This window comes from Tachysurus vachellii, chromosome 7 (genome assembly GCF_030014155.1).
Source record: "Tachysurus vachellii isolate PV-2020 chromosome 7, HZAU_Pvac_v1, whole genome shotgun sequence".
Taxonomy (NCBI): domain Eukaryota; kingdom Metazoa; phylum Chordata; class Actinopteri; order Siluriformes; family Bagridae; genus Tachysurus; species Tachysurus vachellii.
The window spans coordinates 31,661,338-31,683,823 of NC_083466.1; the positions used below are offsets into that span (position 1 = coordinate 31,661,338).

General features: G+C 38.7%; 1 long non-coding RNA gene and 1 pseudogene across 1 annotated transcript; one reads left to right on the forward strand and one right to left on the reverse strand.

The window, feature by feature from the left end:
• Positions 1-3,735, forward strand: LOC132848061 (gap junction gamma-1 protein-like; annotated as a pseudogene).
• A 545-nt stretch (positions 3,736-4,280) lies between these two features.
• On the reverse strand, positions 4,281-7,773 carry LOC132848062 (uncharacterized). The gene is made up of 3 exons (XR_009648704.1): positions 7,707-7,773; positions 5,071-5,144; positions 4,281-4,610 (listed from the first exon to the last, which is right to left on the reverse strand). It is a non-coding gene; the product is annotated as an uncharacterized LOC132848062 (long non-coding RNA).
• Positions 7,774-22,486: the final 14,713 nt, after the last annotated feature.

The following is a 22,486-nucleotide window of genomic DNA, read 5'->3' on the forward strand; positions in this document are numbered from 1 at the left end:
CTCTGATCATGTACCAGTTCCAGGAGCTGAACTGTCCTCTGATGTCAGAAATGTTGCCACTGCTGGATGCAAGAGCTGTGTACGTTGTAAAACATTGCATGGTAAGCACCACAAATCACCATGGAAATGCCTGGCATGCAATGTGTACCTGTGTCTTCAGTTGAACAGGCACAGGGATTTTGCATAGTATTGTAGTGTATTGTTTTATTGTTATTGTTGCACTATTTTTTTTTTTTTTTTTTTTTTTTTTAAATATATATATATATATATATATATATATATATATATATATATATATATATATATATATATTTTTTTTTTTTTTATTTGTGCTTTTTTTCAGTTACTTATAAAGACATAAATGGCTAAAGTCTAATATCACTGTAATCAGCATAAACTGGACTACAATAATGTGAGCAACATGTATGTACATGATTGTGTTTTTGAGAAAACAATGTTTATGCGTGGTTAGTGAAAAATGAAATATTTTACATCACTTGAATAAGGCCATAAAACACAAAAACAAGTTTTTGCTTCAAAATTATGTGAAAATCATCTTGTTTACTTGCTCACAGAAAACAATATATTGATTTAAATTTTCTTTGTTTGTAAAGAGCATATGCGAGTGGGCGTCAACTATCATGAATATTAATGAGATTCACACCTGAGAAGACAAAGGCCTGCATAATGAGCTGCATAATGAGCCTTTCAGGCAGGTATGTGACTGAGAGAGGAGTTACAAGAAAGAATGTGAGGACAAAATAATCGTAGTTTGTAGTTTATTTAGAATATTTAACTATCACAAAAAATCACTTTAGAAGTTAGTAATAGCACAGAAGACACAATCAGGAAGCCCACTAACCTACTCTGTCACATAGTACCCAGAAGTGAACAGTTATACATCTTTGTGCCACTCTAGGAAACAGTTCCTTTTCAGCTGAACACACAAGTGAACATCACATGCCTGGCATTTCCAAGTAGTGTCCAGCCTCTTACCATGCTTTGCTTTGCAAAGCACACAGGTCCAGATTTCATGTACTGAGTCATTCCTGTGTCTCGGGGGCGTGTATGTGGTTACCTGAATCACCTCAGTTCATTTGCATATGAACAGCGCGCTCAGACGGAGGCGGGAACACATTATCTATAATGAGGCGAAACAGGAGAAAAGGGACCAATCCTTACTTTCATACGGATTACATAAAAATAGATTATTTGTTTTTGACTTGAATTTGTTTATTTAAAAGTAGACATTTCAAGCTTTCTATGCATATATTTATCTTGTATGTGAGGCAAGTATTCGCTGAGATTCGGGTTGTTTTATTTATGTGTCTGTGAAGTGATGACCGAGACCGAGATGGCAGAGAACGCACTCTGTTTATTCTCTTTATTCTACAAAAGCACAGTGTTTTGTTGTTATTATATGTGTATTGCTCTTGTCTGTACGATCGAAACTGAAAGTGTAATTTAAGTTCTTTTCAGTCTTAACAGGAGATTATGCCACAAAACGCGTATACACGTTCATCCAGAGGGGTAAACCCTCTGGAGTCTGAGGGTGTTTTGGGCCCCTTGAGAGATTTTGATATGCTCTTACATTTGGTTCTTTTTAGATATATAAAATATTATTGACAAAAGACTTATTACACTGTATTCAGCACAAACTGGGCTACCATAATATGTAAACAACTTATGTATGTGTTTGTATTTTTGACAAAACAAGTTTTTAAAAAAAAAAAAAAAAACTCACTGAAATAAGGCCACAAAACCTATAGTAAACATGTTTTCACAAGACTTTTTGACAACAAATCTTCTAATGAAGGGTTTTTTTTTGTAATCATGTGAAAATCATCTTGCGTCGACATTCTGTGACTGACAGCATTGTAGACAATGGGTCGCATAATGAGCTGTGGATTACATAATGAGCTGTGGATCACTGAGCCAGGATCTGAGTGAGAAGTACAGTACTACAAGAAAGAATGTGTTTCCTTTGTGGTCTATTTAAAATACACATTAGCAAGGACAGCATTAAAAAGGGAATTGTGTAAAAATAAAACAATTCAGTACAGTATGTATAAAAATTTTTAAAAAAGGAGTACAACAAAAACAATAAAACAATACACTAGAGTAGGGTTCCTCAAATCCTAGCCTGTAGGGCTACAATACTATGCATTTAATAAATGTATATATTTAAAAAAAAAAAAAGAGTGCAACAATAACAATACACTACAATACTATGCATTAAATAAAAAAAAAAAAAAAGAGAGTAAAAAAAAAGAGATTCTAGCCCTACAGGCTAGAATACTATGCATTTATCATCACTCATCTTCCACTCAACAAAAGCCGCACACAGCTCCCAGTCACTTCTCACATCTCAGTTTCAGTTGTTTTCATATTTTATAATTCTTAGAAGGATTTCTGTGTTTCTGCTACCTTCATATCATTTAAGCCTTGTAAAGAGTAAACAGCACCCACTTGACAGTTTGTGTTTTTTTCTCTTAATGCAGTGAGTCAGAGTTGTTCCAGTTCCAAGTCACAATGAGCTGGAGCTTCTTAACGAGCCTCTTAGAAGAAATTCACAACCATTCGACATTTGTGGGAAAAATTTGGCTCACGGTCCTTGTGGTTTTTCGGATCGTTCTCACTGCCGTGGGTGGCGAGTCCATCTACTCTGACGAACAGAGCAGCTTTGTGTGTAACACACTCCAGCCGGGCTGCGAGAATGTATGCTTCAATGACTTTTCGCACACTTTCTCACGTCCGCTCCTTGGTATTTCAGATCATTTTGGTGTCCACCCCTTCTCTGTTGTACCTCGGCTATGCAATGAACAAGATTGCCCGGTTGGAAGAAGGCAAAGAGGGCACTTCAGTGAAATTTTCCAAGAGTAGGAAGTTTCCCCTGGGCAGACGTCAGACCCGAGATCAGGAGGTTGCGGAGGAAAATCAAGAGGAAGCTTCGGTGATTTACGACATGGCCACAATGGAAAGTCAAAGTGATAGCGTAGCTCCGGACGCAACAAGAAGTGGTACGAAAACACGACATGATGGCTGACAGAGAATCCAGCGAGATGGACTAATGAGAGTGTATGTCCTCCATCTGCTAACTCGGTCTGCTTTAGAAATAGGCTTCCTATGTGAACATGAAAAAAACAAGAGAGATGGAAGCAGAGGGCAGCAAGGGAGCAGCCATAGCAGCGATATGGATGAGTGGAAGCTGTCTGTTTGGATTTAAGATGCAAACCAATAAGATCTGCTCCAAAACCAAAAGTGAACTTTTATCAATACTGCCAAGATTTTCTTTTTCAGGAGACACAGGAGAGGCCATCTGTGTTAGACATAGGTTTTAGTATTTTTTTGCTACACAGACAGAGCACAGAGAATTTTTGTTCGGTTTTTGTTTGTTTTTATGGCAGCAAGAGATTGAAAATGTCCCTTCAGCTAATCTGGAGCAGCTTTAACTTTATGATGCTGAAGATTTTGTAAACAAATGTTTTGCTTTTTGGATCCACTTCAGAGTTAAATGGAAAAATAAACTTTTTTTTTTGTTAGCTGTCGCAGAATAATTACAACATTCACACACTGCTAGCATTAGAACTGCTGGCATAAGGACTGGTATTGATTCTTTCAGCCAACATTTAAAGTAATATGCCAAGGGCAGAGAGTTTTTGGATATCAGACCTGAAAGAGATTTTCTTTAAACATTTCATTTGAGCTTATCTAGAGCCCAATCACAGGAATATCCGAAAAGGAACTGAACTGAGGTGACAGTTAGTGTCTGGTTCTCATTGAGGATAGTGTTATTTTGGTGATGGACTGCATTTTGGGTAAAAGTTAAAGCGTTTCCTGGTTGTTTTCTTACTCGTTATTTTTGTTGTATAAATAATATAAAGTGTGGATTTATTTTCTCCTAGTTTGGATTGAAATGCGAGTTCATTGTCAGAATGCAGGTGCATTTTGTTTCAGCCCTGTTTCTTGATAGTTGTGTAAAAGAATGTTCTATAACTTCATCACAACAGAGAATCGACTTATCAGCATTACCCAAAGTTCATTGTTGCAGTTTGCCTTTCAAGTTGGATGATGAATCTAAATTTTACATGTTAACAGAAGCAATAAAATATTTCCTACATGTAAAGGATTTTGTTTCCCCTAACATGAAATTTCAGTTTACAGCAGGCTCATGAATATAAATTAGGTGATGCACAGAGCTGAGACAAGACGGTGCTGTCATGGTAATCACCACACTGTCTCTGAGTGTATCCTAATTCTGATTTCAGTCTTGCCACAAAACCAATACTAAAATTCTGATCATAAGTTTTGAAATGATTTAAACCTGTTGTGATTTAACATGCACTGAAAAGATGTGATTGTTTTATTACAACAATCATTATTTTTTTTATTTTTCTCACAACAATAGCAAGTTAAACATGTGGCAAATTAACCAGCAAACTAGGTTCTAAATTGTGTTCTGTAGCAACAGGCATCATACAGCCACCGATGGTGAGACAGCAACTCAGGCAATAACGCTGGTGAAAACAGGGCACTTCAGCAGCAGGGATAGCGCCCATCAGTGTGGGTGTGGGGTAGGGCTGCAGCAACAGCAGTAGGCCAATCAGAGCCTGCAAAATGAAGACATGACACAAATAATGGATATTTTCAATAAATTACATAAAACATGAATAAATGTGTTTTATAGCTAAACAAGCTTTCAGTTTACAAGTTTAATCATTTCACACATTTTTGGCATTGTTTGGACGGGACTAGTTTCCTAGACATTTGCATTATTCTGTTTCCAAAAAATTATCACGTGAAGCACTGTTTGTATATGATAGGCTAACATTCTCCACATTGTAGTGTTCAGTATAATTATTCCTGTAGTATCTCTTTAATGAGGTAGCTCAGTGGTTAAGAGCACTGGCCTACTGATCAGAAGTGTACGAGTTTAATTCCCATGTTCACCATGCTGCCACTGTTGGAACCTTGAGCAAGGCCCTTAACCAAGTTCTCCACTTGGGCATACCTCTGCTCAGTCTCGGTCATAAATCGTAATCGGCTGATAATTGCTTTGGGAAGTTTTACCGTCAGTCTCTATAAAGTCCGGTCTAGAAAAGCCGATCAGATGACGCAAAACTGTCTTCACTGGTCTGGCAATTCTACATGGTGTGGGAAAAAAAAAAACAATATATTAGCAATCTGCAACCTGTGTAAATTACACCCCATGGAATTTACACAGGTTGCAGATTGCTAATGTATCTGCATTATCAGATTCATATCCTACTCTCATACTCCGACTCATATTCTACTTGGATTCAAGGTACACTATGCCAGGGTGAAAATATTTCACAGATGTATGCCTGCCACAGTTATACGAAACAGTGTTTACACGTCAGCAGTCTTATGAAGGACAACATGAGAGCAGTTAGTTTCACAAGTGACATTTGGAGTGTGAGTGTATGTCCTATGTCCATGTTGTGCCTCACTGTGCAGTATGTTAATCAAAACTTCAAACTACATAAAGTTGTTCTTCATTCTCAAGAGTAAGGGTCTCACACTGCAGAGGCTCTTGCTGCTGCATTTAGCTACATGTTTCCTGCATGGGGAATCCCAAAGAAAAAAGTACACGTTATTCTAAGGGATAATGCAAAGAACATGGAATCGAGCATCGCTGATAAAATAATTTTTATTTTTTTTACTTTTTTATTATGCAAACAGACAATTACAATATTTACAGAAGAGAAATTAAATGCAAAATGCAAATACAAAGACCAACAGAACCTACATTACAGCCAGTACGATTTGGGTACGTGTGTGTAACTGTAAGTGTAACTGGGTGTGGGAGTGGAAATATGTTAAAAAAGAAATAAATAGATAAATAAATAGATAATTTTAATGACAATAATAATGATGGAGATAATAATAGTATCACACAAAAGAAAACTGGAAAGGTGACAATAGCAATAGTAATAGCAATTATAGTAATAATAATAATAATAATAAAGCTATTAATGATAAGGTATTATAAAGCTGCCTCTGATACCCCTCATGGCTATAGCATAGGATAGACCCATAGTGTCATATTGCAACGGGCTATCAAGGTGAGGTGCTGCGGGGTCCAGGGTCCCAAAATGCATACCCGTCCCCAGACGTCCCACACATGCCACGCCTTTTTTTTTTTGTTTGTTTTTTTATATTTTATATCACTTATATAAATATAAATTATATCGTCTGTCACTTCAAACACTCCCCGCTTGCTTACTCCTGACTGCAAGAGACTGTAGCAGACTACAAATATCTACCAGTTGGAGCAGTGCTTGTTTCAGACTCTTTTGGAACAGAAACGGACCCTATGTTCTTATGAAGCCGACTATGATTTACTCACCATGCTCACAGGCAGCCAGTGGAAATTAGTGGAAAATTCAATTCAATTTATTTGTATAGCGCTTTTAACAATTCACATTGTTTCAAAGCAGCTTTACAGAAGTATAGAAACAAAAAAAAAAAAAAAAGAATAAAAATAAATAAAAATACATCAATTTAAAGTTTTACTATTAATATTCATTTCAAATTTAAAATATTATATATTTTTAACATCTATCCCTAATGAATAAGCCAGAGGCCATGATGGAGGAAGAACTCCCTGAGATGATATGAAGAAGAAACCTTGAGAGAAACCTCAGAAGGGACCCCATCCTCATTTGGGTGACGAATGATTTCGCCACTCGCCCTACTTGAAGAACTCGCTCAACTGATCAGCTCATCAAATGTGTCGGCTGCAGATGTCATACCACCGGGTCAGAGCTTTAACTCGTCTTCTAGAGAAGACCGCAGACACTGACAATGGAGTAAAAACCTCAAAGGCCATGTTATTGGAAGCGGTCCAGAAAAGATTCTGTGCCATTGAATCTAAGCGTCTGTGTACCATCACTATACCTTCTTGTGTGTGTGTGTGTGTGTGTGTGTGTGTGTGTGTGTGTGTGTCTTGGGTAATGTTTTTAAATAATCATGAGTGAAATGCCTATGTACATTAGACCCAATTAAAAACTATTTAACTTAATTTTCTTTTACATTGCATATTCACTTGTGTTAATTAGACATACACTCTAGTATAATTTTACCATTTAATATCACAATTTCATGTGTGACTATTAAAACACATCAACAAATTTAATCTAAGATTTTCTTTACAAAAAGTTTAATGACTTTTTTAGGTTTTGGAGGGAAAGTAGGATTATAGCAAAAGGATGAAGAGTCTGGCTTGATTTTCATCATCTAAATATACGCTTGGCTTTAAAAAAAACTTGCCTGTAAATTACTGTGTAATTACAGTAATCTCAATTAATGTGTACAAGTAATCTAATAGGCCCTTATTACATACTGAACATTTACCCTGGATTACTGTTCTACCCTAAACATTAACACTATCACTCAGGCCTTTATTACATACTGAACATTTACCCTGTATTACTGTTCTACCCTAAACATTAACACTATCACTCTATACACTATATAACACTATAACAGCAATATTCAGGGTCTTGGCTAACATTGCATTATAAATGAACAAACACAAACTACTATTCGCTATTAGCATCGCTAAAGCTTAAACACGATGGTAACAACTATTTTTAGCAGCTCATAAAACATTGCCCTTTTATAACAAATAATATCTAATATAAAGTTCTTTAACGTGTGTAAGATCATATTAATTAACTTACGGCATTGCCTCCATGATGCTTTTAATGGATGCGACGGATACTATAGAGAGCACACCATGCCGGTTTCATAGCATTCTGGAGAACTGAGCGCTAACAGGAAGTGACGAAACAGGAAGTGACTTATCGCATAAAACAAACAATATATTTTTTACAAATTAAGTAGATAAAAAAAGTAATTATGAACTTTAGATTTTTTATATAGGAATATTTATCAAAAATATTTAAAGCAAATATTTAAACATTAAAGTCCTTACAGGACAACACACATACTGAACATTTACCCTGGATTACTGTTGTGTGTAAAAGTGTGTGTGTGCATGTTTTAGTAAATATCTGACAAGTCCATTTGAGATAATATATAAAAATGACAAAGAGAAACTGAGAGAAAGAGAGAAAATTAGACCGTGTGAAAGAGAGATAGACATAGAAAGAAATAAGAGAGAAATACAGAGCTAGCTGGAGAGACAGAGAGATGGAGACAAGGGTCTACAACATAGTCACTAACATGACTGAAGTTCTGTTCATGGATTAAAGTCATTATACATGCCAGACAACTTAGGCACACACAATTATCTTGCACAACTCAATCCACATACACTAACCTGCCTGGAAGTCGTTAAGCTACAAACAACGGGTCAAAGCTTTTTGTAAATATGTTGACATGCCATGTTACTGGAATTGTATGGTATTAAAAACAAAATCTACAGCTAAAACTAGGATTAACGTGGTTTCTCTGGTAGCTTCTGGCTAATGTGATTCCAATACATAAGCTAAGCAGCAAATTGCAATTTCAGAAAAAAGAGAAATGTTTTTAAGAACCCACATCACATTAAAGCACAGATGATCAGTGCATTAAAACGTACCTTTAAAGCAGGAATCTGGGGACACCATTTGCATTTTTTGTTTTCCCATTCTTTTCATAGTTTGGATGTAATAAATCTGGTGGTTAGCAATTTGCTAAATTAGAATAACTAAAAATGACTGGTGTCACTTACTGATCTGCATATACACTCATTGTCCACTTTAAAAGGAACACCTACATGCTGCTTATTTATGGAGTTATCCAATTGTTGGTGAAAGTTGAAAGTCAGGTTGGTTTTTTCAGATCTACCATATCTCAGTCATTCTGTATAACCATGGGGAGCAGAAAAGCATCCAACCTTGAGATGGACAAACAGCCACAGCAGAAGGCCATATCAGATTCCTCTCAGTCAGCTAGGAATAAGAATCTGAGGCTATTATGAGCTCAGACTCACTGAAACTGGACAGCTGAAGTTTACAGAAAAATATCAATGTTTTTTTTTTCATATCTTTAACAGTCCAATGAGTCTCTGCTCATAACAGCATCAGATTCTCAAGAAAAGTATGATTGTTAGAGTTACTGTAGACTTCCTGCCAGCACAGACCAGTCTGACCATTCACCTCTAATCTCTCTCATCAGCAAGGTGTTTCAGCCTGTAGATCCTCTGCTCACAGTTTTTTTGTTTTGCACACAAAAGCCAAGCCACAGTTAATGGCACTGAGAAAAGATTTTTTATTTTCATTCATATGGTGTTGAACAAGGGGGCACGGTGGCTTAGTGGTTAGAACGTTCGCCTCACACCTCCAGGGTTGGGGGTTCGATTCCCGCCTCCGCCTTGTGTGTGTGTGGAGTTTGCATGTTCTCCCCGTGCCTCGGGGGTTTCCTCCGGGTACTCCGGTTTCCTCCCCCGGTCCAAAGACATGCATGGTAGGTTGATCGGCATCTCTGGAAAATTGTCCTAGTGTGTGATTGTGTGAGTGAATGAGAGAGTGTGTGTGTGTGCCCTGCGATGGGTTGGCACTCCGTCCAGGGTGTATCCTGCCTTGATGCCCCGATGACGCCTGAGATAGGCACAGGCTCCCTGTGATCTGAGTAGTTCGGACAAGCGGTAGAAAATGAATGAATGGTGTTGAACATTAAATGAAGCTCTTGCCCTCTATCTGCAGGATTTTATGCATCCTGTTATGAACAGACACAATTATTTTACAACATACTGCTAGCTGACCCATTACCTGCAATATGGGAAATGCATGTTGTCCTGGCTTTTTCGGCACACTTGTCCCCGACTGTGCCTCTGGAATACAAAGACATTTCATCACTTGCAAATGTACACAATCATTTTACAAGATTCTGCTAAAAATTAAGATTTAAAACTTTGTCAGTGTCAGTGTCATTTATACCATCTGTATTATCAGTGTAATTTATACCATTGTCACTGTCTGTAGAATTTCCACAGTCCTGAAAGGCACCACCACTGGCTCCAGCCACACAGCTGGGGTCTAAATATTAGGAGACAGTATAAGAAACAATAACTGGACTGATCTCAGTCATCATACATTATTTTGAAGTTTTTTGAAGTTTGGAACAAAGGAAAACTATAATCATGTCTGAGAACACGATTATAGCATACCATTCTCTTCAGAATTACGTTTGAAAATCACTAAAATAACATAGAAGTAACTAAAAGCATATCAGATTACTTTAAATATTCTTATTTAAGTTAAACAGATTTATTTGTTTTGCCACAGTAACAGTTGGTAAAATATTTTGCATTGTTTGAATTTTAATGCAATATTGATAGCTACAGATAGAGTTACTGGTGTTAAACAGAGTATGGTGTAATTCTCTATTTATGTTTCTATTAAAACTTTTGATTTTACAGGAATCAAGGACTAAAGATACCACTGATGAAAATACAAGGACTGAAGATGTATCATCCAGTCAGAGTTCTGACTCTGATGTTCTCTTTATTGACCTTGAGAGCCCTTGTGAAGTAGAGACTTCGGAAAAAGTGGAAAAAGCTGAAGATGGTAATTCAGACAATACAAACATGAAAATGATAAAATGCACAAAAAGAGAGGGAACATAAAGAGAAAACGTGTATACTACGGATAAAGCACTTCTGCCGAGTACGAGTATTATACGAGTAATACGAGTCAATATCTGTGCTCGGATTGAATGAAAATCATCATTGGGTAGCTGATTGTGTCAGCGTTCTGTGATAGGCTGGTCACAGCGCCCCTCCCCTACACACATACAGATGTATTGTGTTGCTGTGTCTCGCTCTTGGTAGAATGCGACTCGCATTGCGTCTTTGCCTGTCGGAGATTTTTTTTCTTTTTTAAACCTTCAGCTGTCTCTAACCAGTAACCAGACACTGAGTGTCTGACACGTTTTTGCTGTATTTCATAAAAACATAAAGGTAGTAAGCTAGTGTTATAAATATTACAAATTAATTATTACCAATTAAAACCCCACCCATTTCAAGACAAGCCCCGCCTACTTCCGGGTTAGGCCCCACCCACTCAGAGTACGGATACAGATACAGATAATTCATATGGTTAACAGATACGGATACAGATACAGATAATGCTGTACTCGCTCATTCCTAGTGTATACTGTGGTTCAGGGCAAAGCATATTAGCAAAACATGTATTATATAACCAGATTAAAAAAGTTTAAAAAAAATGAATAAATATAGAAAGTTCTAAATAAATGTAGTGTAGAAAGACTACCTGCCATGTCAACATAGCCAGGAGGGTTTTTTTTAAAGAAATACGTGGTTATGTTCCCACAATTCCTGGTTCACAAATGTAGAAAAGGACAACAAAGTCAAGTTTGTAAATGCATCAAGATGATATCTTCCATTACGTTCAATCAGACATTTCTAGCATTTAGCAGAAACCTCTATCCAGAGTCACTTACATTTCATTTTAATTTATACAATTTAGGGTTAAGGGTCTTGCTCAGGGGCCCAGCATTGTATGTAAATATTTAGAAATTATGTTTGCGCTCTATGAACAGAATAAATCACAGCACAATTACATCTGTGACTAGCCTATCACAGAACGCTGACACAATCAGCTACCCAATGATGATTTTCATTCAATCCGAGCACAGATATTGACTCGTATTACTCGTATAATACTCATACTTGGCAGAAGTGCTTTATCCGTACCGGATACTCGTTTCAGCCGACTTGTGCAAATTAAAGTCAGTTTTTATTATATATATATATATATATATATATATATATATATATATATATATATATATATGATGAGCCGAGTATCCGGCTTTATATATATATATATATATATATATATATATATATATATATATATATATATATATATATATATATATATAAATATATAAAAATATATAAAAAAATATAAAAATATATATAAATATATATATAAAAACTGACTTTAATTTGCACAAGTTCAAAACCCACAGTTTCACCAAATACAACATCCATATGCCTGTCTCTCTCCAGTGTGTGATAATGACATTAAAGTTTCAGGTCCTTCCTACTATCTTCCTGCTGGACAGTTAAAAGGTGAAAGAGAAAACTGCTTCTATACTCTTAAAAAATGTTGTCTCTGACCTGTAAAGTCAGGGTCAGAAAGTATTTGTGAGCAAAGCCCCATCTTCAGGTTGTGCCCTGGAATTGCATTACAACAGCTAAAAATGGGGGTGGCTACATTAGAATATTCACACGTCTTTGATTGCATGTAGAGAGGGGGGCTCATGACAAAAGTCTGCTATATGTGTGATAAAGGTGATGAAAGTCTGACTAAGGTCAGTCACACGTTGAAAAAGAACAACTTTGAGCCGCTGCATCTTTACTATAATAATTATAGTAATAGCCATCTGTATATTAGGTTCATAGTTCATACACATCTGTAAATTACTCCTATATTACCATCTTATTAAATTTATTTAACTGTTGCAAACACTGTATATCCTGCACTTGCTGCTATTGCACTCTGGTTAGACCTAAACTGCATTTCGTTGCCTTGTACTTGTGATAGTGATAGTGAAGTGACATACGGCTAAGTATGGTGACCCATACTCAGAATTTGTTCTCTGCATTTAACCCATCCAAAGTGCACACACACAGCAGTGAACACACACTGTGAACACACACCCGGAGCAGTGGGCAGCCATTTATGCTGCAGCACCCACTTACAGAGGCCATTGGAGGGGGTAGTTGGGGGGTTCGGTGCCTTGCTCAAGGGCACCTCAGTTGTGGCCAGCCCGAGACTTGAACCCACAACCTTAGGATTACGAGTCAGACTCTCTAAGCATTAGGCCACAACTTGTACATGTGTAATGACAATAAAGTTGAATCTAATCTAATCTAATTTACAGAGGCCATTGATGAGGTGTGGGCAAGTCAGCAGTGACACCTGGAGTGCATCTAGGATCCACCAGACATGAGCATGTACAGAGTAGCACGTAGCACAACCATCAACGACGTGGACGTGCCGTATTACAAATGTCTGTGTGGATGCAACAGCCTGGAAGGATTCCACAAATCTCTGCCAAATATGATTCCAGGTACACAAATGTAGTCTGTATACTTTTAACAAAGGACATCATTTGTTCTAATACACTTTATTGTGACCTTCAGGTCCCCACTGTGCAGCTCTGTGAGAGGAAGGAGCTGAGGAAGGAGGCAAGATGGCGCCTGTGTTCGGCTCTGCTGTCGCTCCTTTTCTGTATTCTCTGTTTTCTCGTATATTTGGGATTGTACTTGTATTATTTGTTGCTGTATCAGCCCTGTCAGCTAACTATTGTGTGTCGGCTGCTATTAAGTATGATCGGCACACGTTGTTTCATATCAGAGACCTTATTATGGAGGACTATGGTAATTGGACCTGGTACAAACCGATTTTTTCGCCCGTCTTTGAGTGCTCGTTGACGTCGCCGGAGTATTTACTGCTGTCTAAGGGACGCGGCCGGAGGAAAAAGGAAGGTTCCAGAGTGGGTGTCCAGACGAGGTTGAGGAGATACCGGGCATTTTCATTTACCCCGAGTGGGTCCGGACTGGAACAGGTAGAGCGGTGCCTGCAGCAGGTTCCAATCAGGGCGTCAGGATATGGTACAGTCGTAGTCACGCCACCTCTCTATGAAGTACACTACAGCCGAGCTTTTCCAACTCGACAGGCCCAGATATCGGGCTTACGGGAGCGGGTCCTGCGCCCCGTGTCTCTTTGTGGGGAAAGAAATGGAGCGGAACCTATTGCCCATACGCCCCAGTCAGCTGGAGTTAACGTAAACCTGATTCGGGTTGCCTTGCTGAACGCTCGCTCTATAGCGAATAAAGCGTTTATATTGAATGATGTTTTTATCAAGGAACGTTTAGACTTTATGTGCCTGACCGAGACCTGGCAGCACGAGTCGGATTACGTCCATCTGAATGAACTCTGTCCTCCGGGCTGTTCTGTGTTTGGTACAGCCCGCAAAACAGGTCGTGGAGGTGGACTTGCCATTGTGTACCGTGACTGTTTCTCTTGTAGGCAACTGAGTCAGGATTCCTTCAGCTCGTTTGAACACCAGATGACGCTTCCTGTAACACGGCATTAGAACTATTATCTCTGACCGTGTCTTTTAACTTTACACAACATGTCTCTGGTTCTACACACACAAAGGGCCATACATTGGACTTGGTTTTTAGTTTGGGCCTGTGTGTGGATCAAATATCTATTAACGATATTCAAGTGAGTGATCACAGTTGTATTCTCTTTAATCTGTCTTTTTATTTGGAGTCCAATCCATCTAAGGTGAGCACTCAACGACGTATTATAAATCAAGTTGCTGTTGATAAGTTTTGTTTTTTATTTGATCCTAGTTCTTTTAATGAGTATACTGATGCTGAGTCATTAGTTCAGTCATTTAATAATCATTGTGTGTTCGTTTTAAATAATGTGGCACCGCTTAAACACAGTCTTATTTCTCCACAAAAACATTGTCCTTGGCTGAATGAAAGCATCTTTAGTCTCAGGAGAAATTGTCGTAAAGTGGAGCGTTTATGGAAAACCTCTAATCTTGAAGTACACAGGTTACATTTTAAGGAGCTGATCATAGCTCTCAATGTTATGATTAAACAGGACAGATTATTTCACAAATCTTATTGTTGCAAATAAGAAAAATCCTAAAGTCCTGTTTAACACCATTAAAAATATTGTTTCGCCTCCAGCTCCACAAGTATCAGTTTACTCATCAGCTGACTGTAACAGATTTTTACATTTCTTTAGCCCTATTCGGAGGGGACTAGTTTTCCAAACGACGTTTGAGTTAGAATTTTTTTCAGCCGACGTCTGTCATTTCATGTATGGATTCGGACGGGACTAACATCTCTGTGTTTATTACGGAGGTAGGAGTGTCTGTGTTTTACATGTGGGTGTTGCACAAGACCACATGTCCAGGATGCGTGGATTGCGTATGGTCATATGACCGATCAATAGTAAAATGGCGGCGAAAAAGAAAGTGGCACGACACTGGAGTCGGGAGGAAACATTGGGTTTAATTTCTGTTTGGAGCGAACCTATGTTTCAGTTTCAGTTTGAAAATTGTATACACAACCACAAGGTTTGGGATGCAGTTTATAAAAAAGTTTGTGAGGTTTGTCCATCCATACAAAATACCTTTGATTGGGTGAAGTGCAAAGACCGCATGGAATATCTGAAACGACGTTTGTGTGAAGCATAACAAGAAGACTGGGTCAGATCCACAACGCTGCCCATTCTTCGAGGAACTGGACTCTGTTCTTGGTTAGTTGCTACTTTTAAGAGTATTAATTTTGTATTGAAAAGTATTTAACAGTGTACAAAGCATGTATGGCTATGTTCATAAGCATACATATGAAATGAAATAATAGACATAAATAATACAATGCAGTGAACAAGCTACTGATAGAGACACAATCACCCTTTTTATGATCAAGTACTGTAATTAAACCAGTACTGTCGATATTGAATAGATATTTCTGTTTCTTTAGCTTGTCATCCAATGACTAACCCAGGTGATGGACATATGGATGCGTCAAGTTCAGAGGAAGGTGATATCACTGGTAAGTTTGTGTATTTTTCTCTGTACAAAATGTCAGTGTTGCTATTTATTTAATATCTTGAACCTCTCGAATTTTCTAATTTATATGATTTGTTACAGGTACCAGTTCACACTCATCTAGTATAGCAGAGCCATCAGGAGACAAAGCAGCTACATTTACAGCGACTGAAGATGACAGTGGTCAAAGGTCAGAGCAGACCACCAATACTGGCCAAACTTCCATCATTACAAGTAAGTTTGAAATTACTATTAAGCAAGATTAAACATGAATTTAAAGAAAAAATAAAGAAATGGAACAGTTCTAAATGGTATTTATAGTACATTTTTAAATTATATTGAAATTTAAAAATGCATAGGTGTTAAAGTATTCTGTATTTGAATAGTTGGTGAACACCATAGTGAAAAAGTTTAAAATACTTTACAGAAACAAATTAACCAGTTAAAAATTAAAACTCTTTCTAAAAAGCCAAGTAATTCATAATTATTCACATCTTGAAGTCTCCTCAATAACAATATTGACAATGTTCATTATCATGATATATTGTATTATCATTTAACAGCACATCTATTTGTCTTATGATGCAATTTTGTGAAACCCAAATTATGCATGTTCCTGCTATGTGTCTTCCTCCTCAGGCATCTCTGCTGTGCTCTGCTCCTGTGGTAAATCCAGCTTCCAAGACTCACAAAAGTTGTGCAGCACAATGCAAGCTGCAACAACAAACTTCATGTTTTTAGTTTGACTGTCATTGCGCTTCATTAGGCAGCGCCATCTGCCCTTTAGGCGGCCAAAAGCATGTTCCACATGAATTCTTGCTCTACTCAGACATGCATTGAATTGCAGTTGGGGCCCTCTTGCAACTCCTTCTGGGAACGGTTTCATGACATTACGAGAGAGGCTATAGGCAGAGTCAGCCACAATCAGCACAGGAATGTCAACTTCTTGTATTGTCTTGGTAAGTGGTGGAAAGCATGAGCCATTTTCCAGCTTTGCATGTAGTCTTGAATTTTGAAAAACAAAAGAGTCGTGGCACTTCCCTGGCCAGCCAACATCAAAATTTTGAAAAATGTACCGGTGGTCAACCAAGCCCTGTAGTATCACGCTATACCACCCCTTTCTGTTGTAGTAATCAGTGTGAAAGCTGGAGGGTGCTTGTGTGGGAATGTGTGTTCCATCCAGGGCCCCAGCACACACGGGAAACCCTGACTTCTCTTCAAATCCTGTGATTATGGTCTTCACATCTTATTCACTTTTTGGCATTCCAATAAACTCCCTTTTCAGTTGGCAGAGACTCTCACACACCTCCCAAAACACATCAGAGGCAGTGCTCACCCCAATTCCAAAGAGGTTTGCAACATCATGGAATTCAATGTTACTTGTAAAGTGTCAGAGCAACCCTTTTTTCCAAACTCACTGTGGTCTTCATTGCTTTGGTTTGCTTTGCTATGTAAGGACGAAGGAGGTCACAGAGATCTAAGAAAGCCTCCTCTGGCATTCTGAAGTTAAGGTACCACTCAGTTTCCTCAAAATTCTGCAGCACATCTGTCTCCCAAAAGGTGCTGGTGCACTCCTTCCTAGCACTTGGTGCAGTTGACATGCTGTGAACTATATAAAAGTGCATTTCAGTAATATAATTGAAAAACTGCCATAAGCAATTTATGAAATTTGATCAAATGTATTTTGAAATTAAGTAAATTTACATTTAAGCACTTTAAAATGTAAACATCCTAACTTGTTAATTGTTTAAAAATGTTATACACGTTATAATAATATTAAAAATAATAAAAAAACAAATGTAATGTTATGTAATTGACTATAGAAATGAAAGTACTCTTACCTGAAACTGATATTACAGTAGCCAGTCTTAACAATTTACGTGATTTGGCTCTTCTTGTTGATTTCATTTGTTTTATTTCTTCACAAGGTAGCAAACACATTTACACCCATTATTGGTGTGCAGAAAGCAGAAACTTGAATACCGGTGCGCTAGGGTTAATACGGTAGTTCACGTTGACCAAAACAGACAAGAAAACGCGTTTTGGAAAAAACATTTTCGGCAATCACAGACATTCGCATTCACACGGGATTAGATTTCTCAGAGAAGCACAGATTTTGCTGAAAAACAGCAGGTAATTTGCTCTGGAATTTTTACACAGGTTGTGTGAGAAAAAGACAGACATGGCAGATTCGGACGGGATTAAAATCACAAAGTACGTCTGTGAAACTGAAACTGAAACGACCCCCTGTAAAACTAGTCCCGTCCGAATAGGGCTTTTATCAGTAAAGTGCAGGACATTAGGGACAGTATTTCTCCTTCCTCGCACACCTATAATAGAGGTTCTCCTCTCCACTCTTGGGACCGTTTTTCTCCTGTCAGTCTACAGGACATTAAGGTTTTATTAAAAAAGATGAAACCTTCTTCTAGCCCCGTTGACATTGTCCCAACGACTCTACTGTTAAATGCTACTGATATGCTTGCTCCCTGTCTGGTAAATATGATAAACTTGTCTCTGTTTTTACTGGCACGGTCCCCTCCTTTTTTTAAACAAGCTGTAGTGAACCCCACTCTAAAAAAGCCAAACCTGGATCCTTCTGACCCTATAAACTACCGGCCCATATCTAAACTGCCGTTCATCTCCAAAATTTTAGAAAAAGTGGTAGCTAATCAACTTTCCACTTATCTGCATTACCATCAAATCTTGGACAAGTTTCAATCAGGTTTCCACAAAGTGCACTCAACTGAGACAGCTCTTCTTAAAGTGTCAAGTGACATTTTGATGGCAGCAGATGCGGGCCAGTACACAGTGTTGGTTTTACTGGAGCTAACCTCCGCGTTTGATACAGTTGACCATAAAATTTTGCTAAAGTGTTTGCAAAATGTTATTGGTTTATCTGGGTCTGTACTCCAGTGGTTTTCTTCTTATCTTACTGATAGAACTTTTTCTGTTGTGATCATGTCTGACATCATGCCTCTCTCATGTGGAGTACCACAGGGATCAGTTTTAGGTCCTTTGCTGTTTTTACTGTATATGACACCTCTTGCTCAGAAAATTCAGTGTTTTAAACATGTGTCCTATCACTTATATGCTGATGATATTCAGTTATACTGTTCTTTCAGGGAGTCTGAGTTTCACTTGCTGTCTAGCCTGTTAGAGTGTCTGTCTTGTATTAAGGAGTGGTTGGGCAGTAACTATCTTCAACTAAATCCGAAAAAGACAGAAACTTTGATCATTGCCCCAGATAAGAAAATTCCACAGACCAGGCAACATCTTGGTTCTTTGGGCCCTTCTGTTCAGTCAAGCCTCAGGAACCTCAGTGTTGTATTTGATCAATCCGTGCAACATTCAGGACAGATGGTTAAAAGCTGTTTTTATCACTTACGGAGTGTTTCTAAAATGAGGAAAATGTTGTCCAATGTAGATTTAGAGATGATTACACATGCTTTTATCTCTTCACGTTTGGACTATTGTAATTCACTCTTTACTTGTCTTAACAAACATGCTTTAAATCGTCTTCAGATTGTTCAAAATTCAGCACCGAGGCTTTTAACTGGAACCAGCAGAAGATCCCACATCACACCGGTTTTATACTCTCTTCACTGGTTACCAATCAAATATAGAATTGATTTTAAAATTTTGGTCCTCACTTATAGAGCCCTTCATGGGAATGCTCCTGAGTACATTTCTGACCTGTTGACCCCTTATGTCTCTTCGAGAGCATTGAGGTCATCAGGTCAAAATCTGCTTGTGGTCCCTAAAACCCATTTTAAAACTCGGGGGGATCTTTCTTTTCAGTCTGTGGCCCCCGTTGCCCCTGTCTCTGCGTGTGGCTGATTCTGCTGATTCTTTTAAAAAGCAACTGAAGACACTCTTATTTAGACAAGCTTTTAGCTGACTGGGCTTTTATGGTTTCATCCTTGTTGTAGTCTGTTTATTATTTTAGAGTTGAAGTTTTACTGTCTCTAATAATTTCTCTTTTTTACTTTGCAAGAATGTTTTATTGTACATTTAAGTTTTATTGTTATATTTTGTAAAGCACTTTGTGATTTTATCTGTGAATGGTGTTATATAAATAAACTTTACTTACTTACTTACTTACTCGGCCCTTTCAGGTTTACCTCATAAGCGGCATTGCGCGGTGGAACGTGGACAGGAGCTCGGACGCAGTGTTTGGTGGCAAAGGACAGCACCACAAGGTATACTCCACGCCGCTGATCAACCGCCTCAACACCCGGTGTCAGCGGCTGTTCGGAGAAACCATGGAGGAGAATTTCCGGGCCCCTGCAGACGTGAATTCCGAGTAGCTGCTCGGGTTGGAGTACCTCTTCTGCCAGAGCACAGACGAATCGGGACCCTTCTCGCTCCAGGACATCGTCGACGACGGACCTGGTCCCGAGGAAGAGGTGGTTCAGCCTGGACACCCCGATACAAGGACGACGAGGCATACCACTGTGATGTGGAGATGCGAGACGTCGTTCTGGACGTCGCCCCGTCCCGCATCACTCTCACGGCCAATGACACCTCCACTGTAAACCCACCGCCATTTGTGAGTAGTCTAGTTTCTTTTAGAATGAAACACAATACGCCAATTGCTATGAAATTCATTAAACAACAACATACAACATTTGAACCTCTTGAATTGTATTTTTTACAGGAGGATGCCTGCAGTCCTAACCCTCTTCCTGGCTTTCAAAAAGCTAGAAACCTTCTGCTCCTTGCTGGTGTTGATCTGCCTTGCTGAAAACAAGCTTTCTCTTACCACTGAACAGAGGTGCAAAATCCTTGAAGCTTGGAATGCAGTGGAGGACCATGATAAGCAGCCACAAAAGTTTAATCAGCTGTACAGGACCCACTGAGGTAACACCCTCTACTTTCGGATGAAACGGGATGATCTTGTTGCCTCCGCCGTCATCCAGAGGGTCAAAATGGCTAAGCGTTACTGGCCGGCTCAACATGACGGTTCTCAGCACAACAGGCTGATGTACATTCTGGTGAAACTGCTGTGGTTGCGGACTCCTCAATCATCTCGCACCAGCCCGGAGAAGAGCACAATCTTGAAGTCGTACAAGATAATTCAACACCGGATTTTGGTGGTTGATCCAGTCCTGTGTAAAGCAGGCATTCCTCTTCCAAAAATCAACATCAAGACAGTGCGGGACTTCATCCGTCATCAAGAGAGGCTCTTTTTGCATGCTACAAAATGGTCATTTACCATCTCAAAGACCACCTCTGTCTTTTCCGCAGAGCTACCTCCAGCACCACACCAGCCGGCAGTGCTCCTTCCGCCGGACTACCCCCTCATGCAATATGTGCCCACACCTAGCATGGCGAGAAAAACCCCGGTGTCTCGTAGGATCACCAGACCTGCACCCTCTGTCTCTTCCTCCATAGCCACCCCTGCTATTTTGGGCCCCTCCACACATCATGTAATGCTCTTCAGTCAGGTACCGGTTACTGTTCCAGCCTCATTGCTCTCTTTCGCAGTGCCCATATTGCCTGCCAGTCAGACGTGCACATGTCGGAACTCAGAGCCTGCCTCCGAGTGGACACATCGCAGGGTGAAAAACACTTTTAGACTTTTTACCGAATATTAACTATTTAAACTAAACTTTACTGATAACACTATAATTGATACAAATAAAACAATGAGAAGATTGTCCAGACCTGGATGAGAATGAGCAAACTTCTTTATTGCAGCCAACAGTTCCATTGAGCTCAAAGTCAAAAGCAATCAAATGAAAAAACCCAAGTGAGCATCCCCCTGTAACCCAAAAAGTTCGAACACAAAAAAAGCAAGCCCCGCCCTCTCCCCAGGAAATCTGCTCAATATATTCCCTGGCACCTCTAGGTGCCTTCTATACATTCAGATAATTCCTCCTTTCTTAATTCCCCTTAATTTGCAGAATCACTAAGTGACTTCCCCTTATTTCCCAGAAAAACAAGTCTGCCCTTTTAATTTATCAGAAAAACAAGTCTGCCCTGTTGTTTTTCACGACTTACTTCTGCATTGTTATTAAAAAATATGCTTCGTTGTTAAAAATGTTGTTAAAAATGTGCTCCAGAGATCTTCTTGTCTCTTCTTATTCTTGAGTTATTTGCCACTCAATCTTCCATAACACAGACATCTTGTGAATTAATCCTCTTTTACAGCTACAATGAGTAAGTTTTCCCATTTCATTTCTTGCTATTCTATACTGTATATGATTTTTACTGATTACATAATTGATTGATTATATGTTATCTTTATGAGTTTGAATTATGATAAACGTTCTTGATTATATTGGTTATGTTGCATTGCTTTGTATATAAGTGAGTTCTATGTTGACTCCTTAAGCTTACTAAACCATTGTTATGATCTCAGTCTGTCACTTTCCAGACTAGGCTTGCACATGCATATTTTAAGCCTTAGTTTCTCCCTTTCTACTAAAGGTCAGGTTCCCCTTTTCCCTTAGACCCTCAATCTCAGAATCAGCAGGTCTGTCCAGCTGGTCGCCTGATTCAGCTGTCTCTCCCTACTCCCTACATGAGGCCTGTTTCAGCTGAACTTTTGACTTTTACTTTCTCACACATTGTTGATCAGAGAGCTCAGACTGACTAGGTCTGATAGCACTGAGTCTGGTTACTTTTACTTTTATGATCACAATAAACTTCTTTTCTTGTTTAAACTTTGACTCAGGTGTGGCCATTTATATGTTAGTCATATATTACCTTAAAACTATAACATCTGGGGCCTACAACCTCGCCTGTCAGCTGGGCAAGATCTACGTACTATAATCGTAAGAGGAAAAACCATCAGAATTAGGAGCCAAACTGTCAAGGGTGCAAAATCTCCCAGTTTGTACACTCTGTGGCCAACCAGTCCAGGGACATAAAAAATACAAAAAAAGAAATTTCTGCC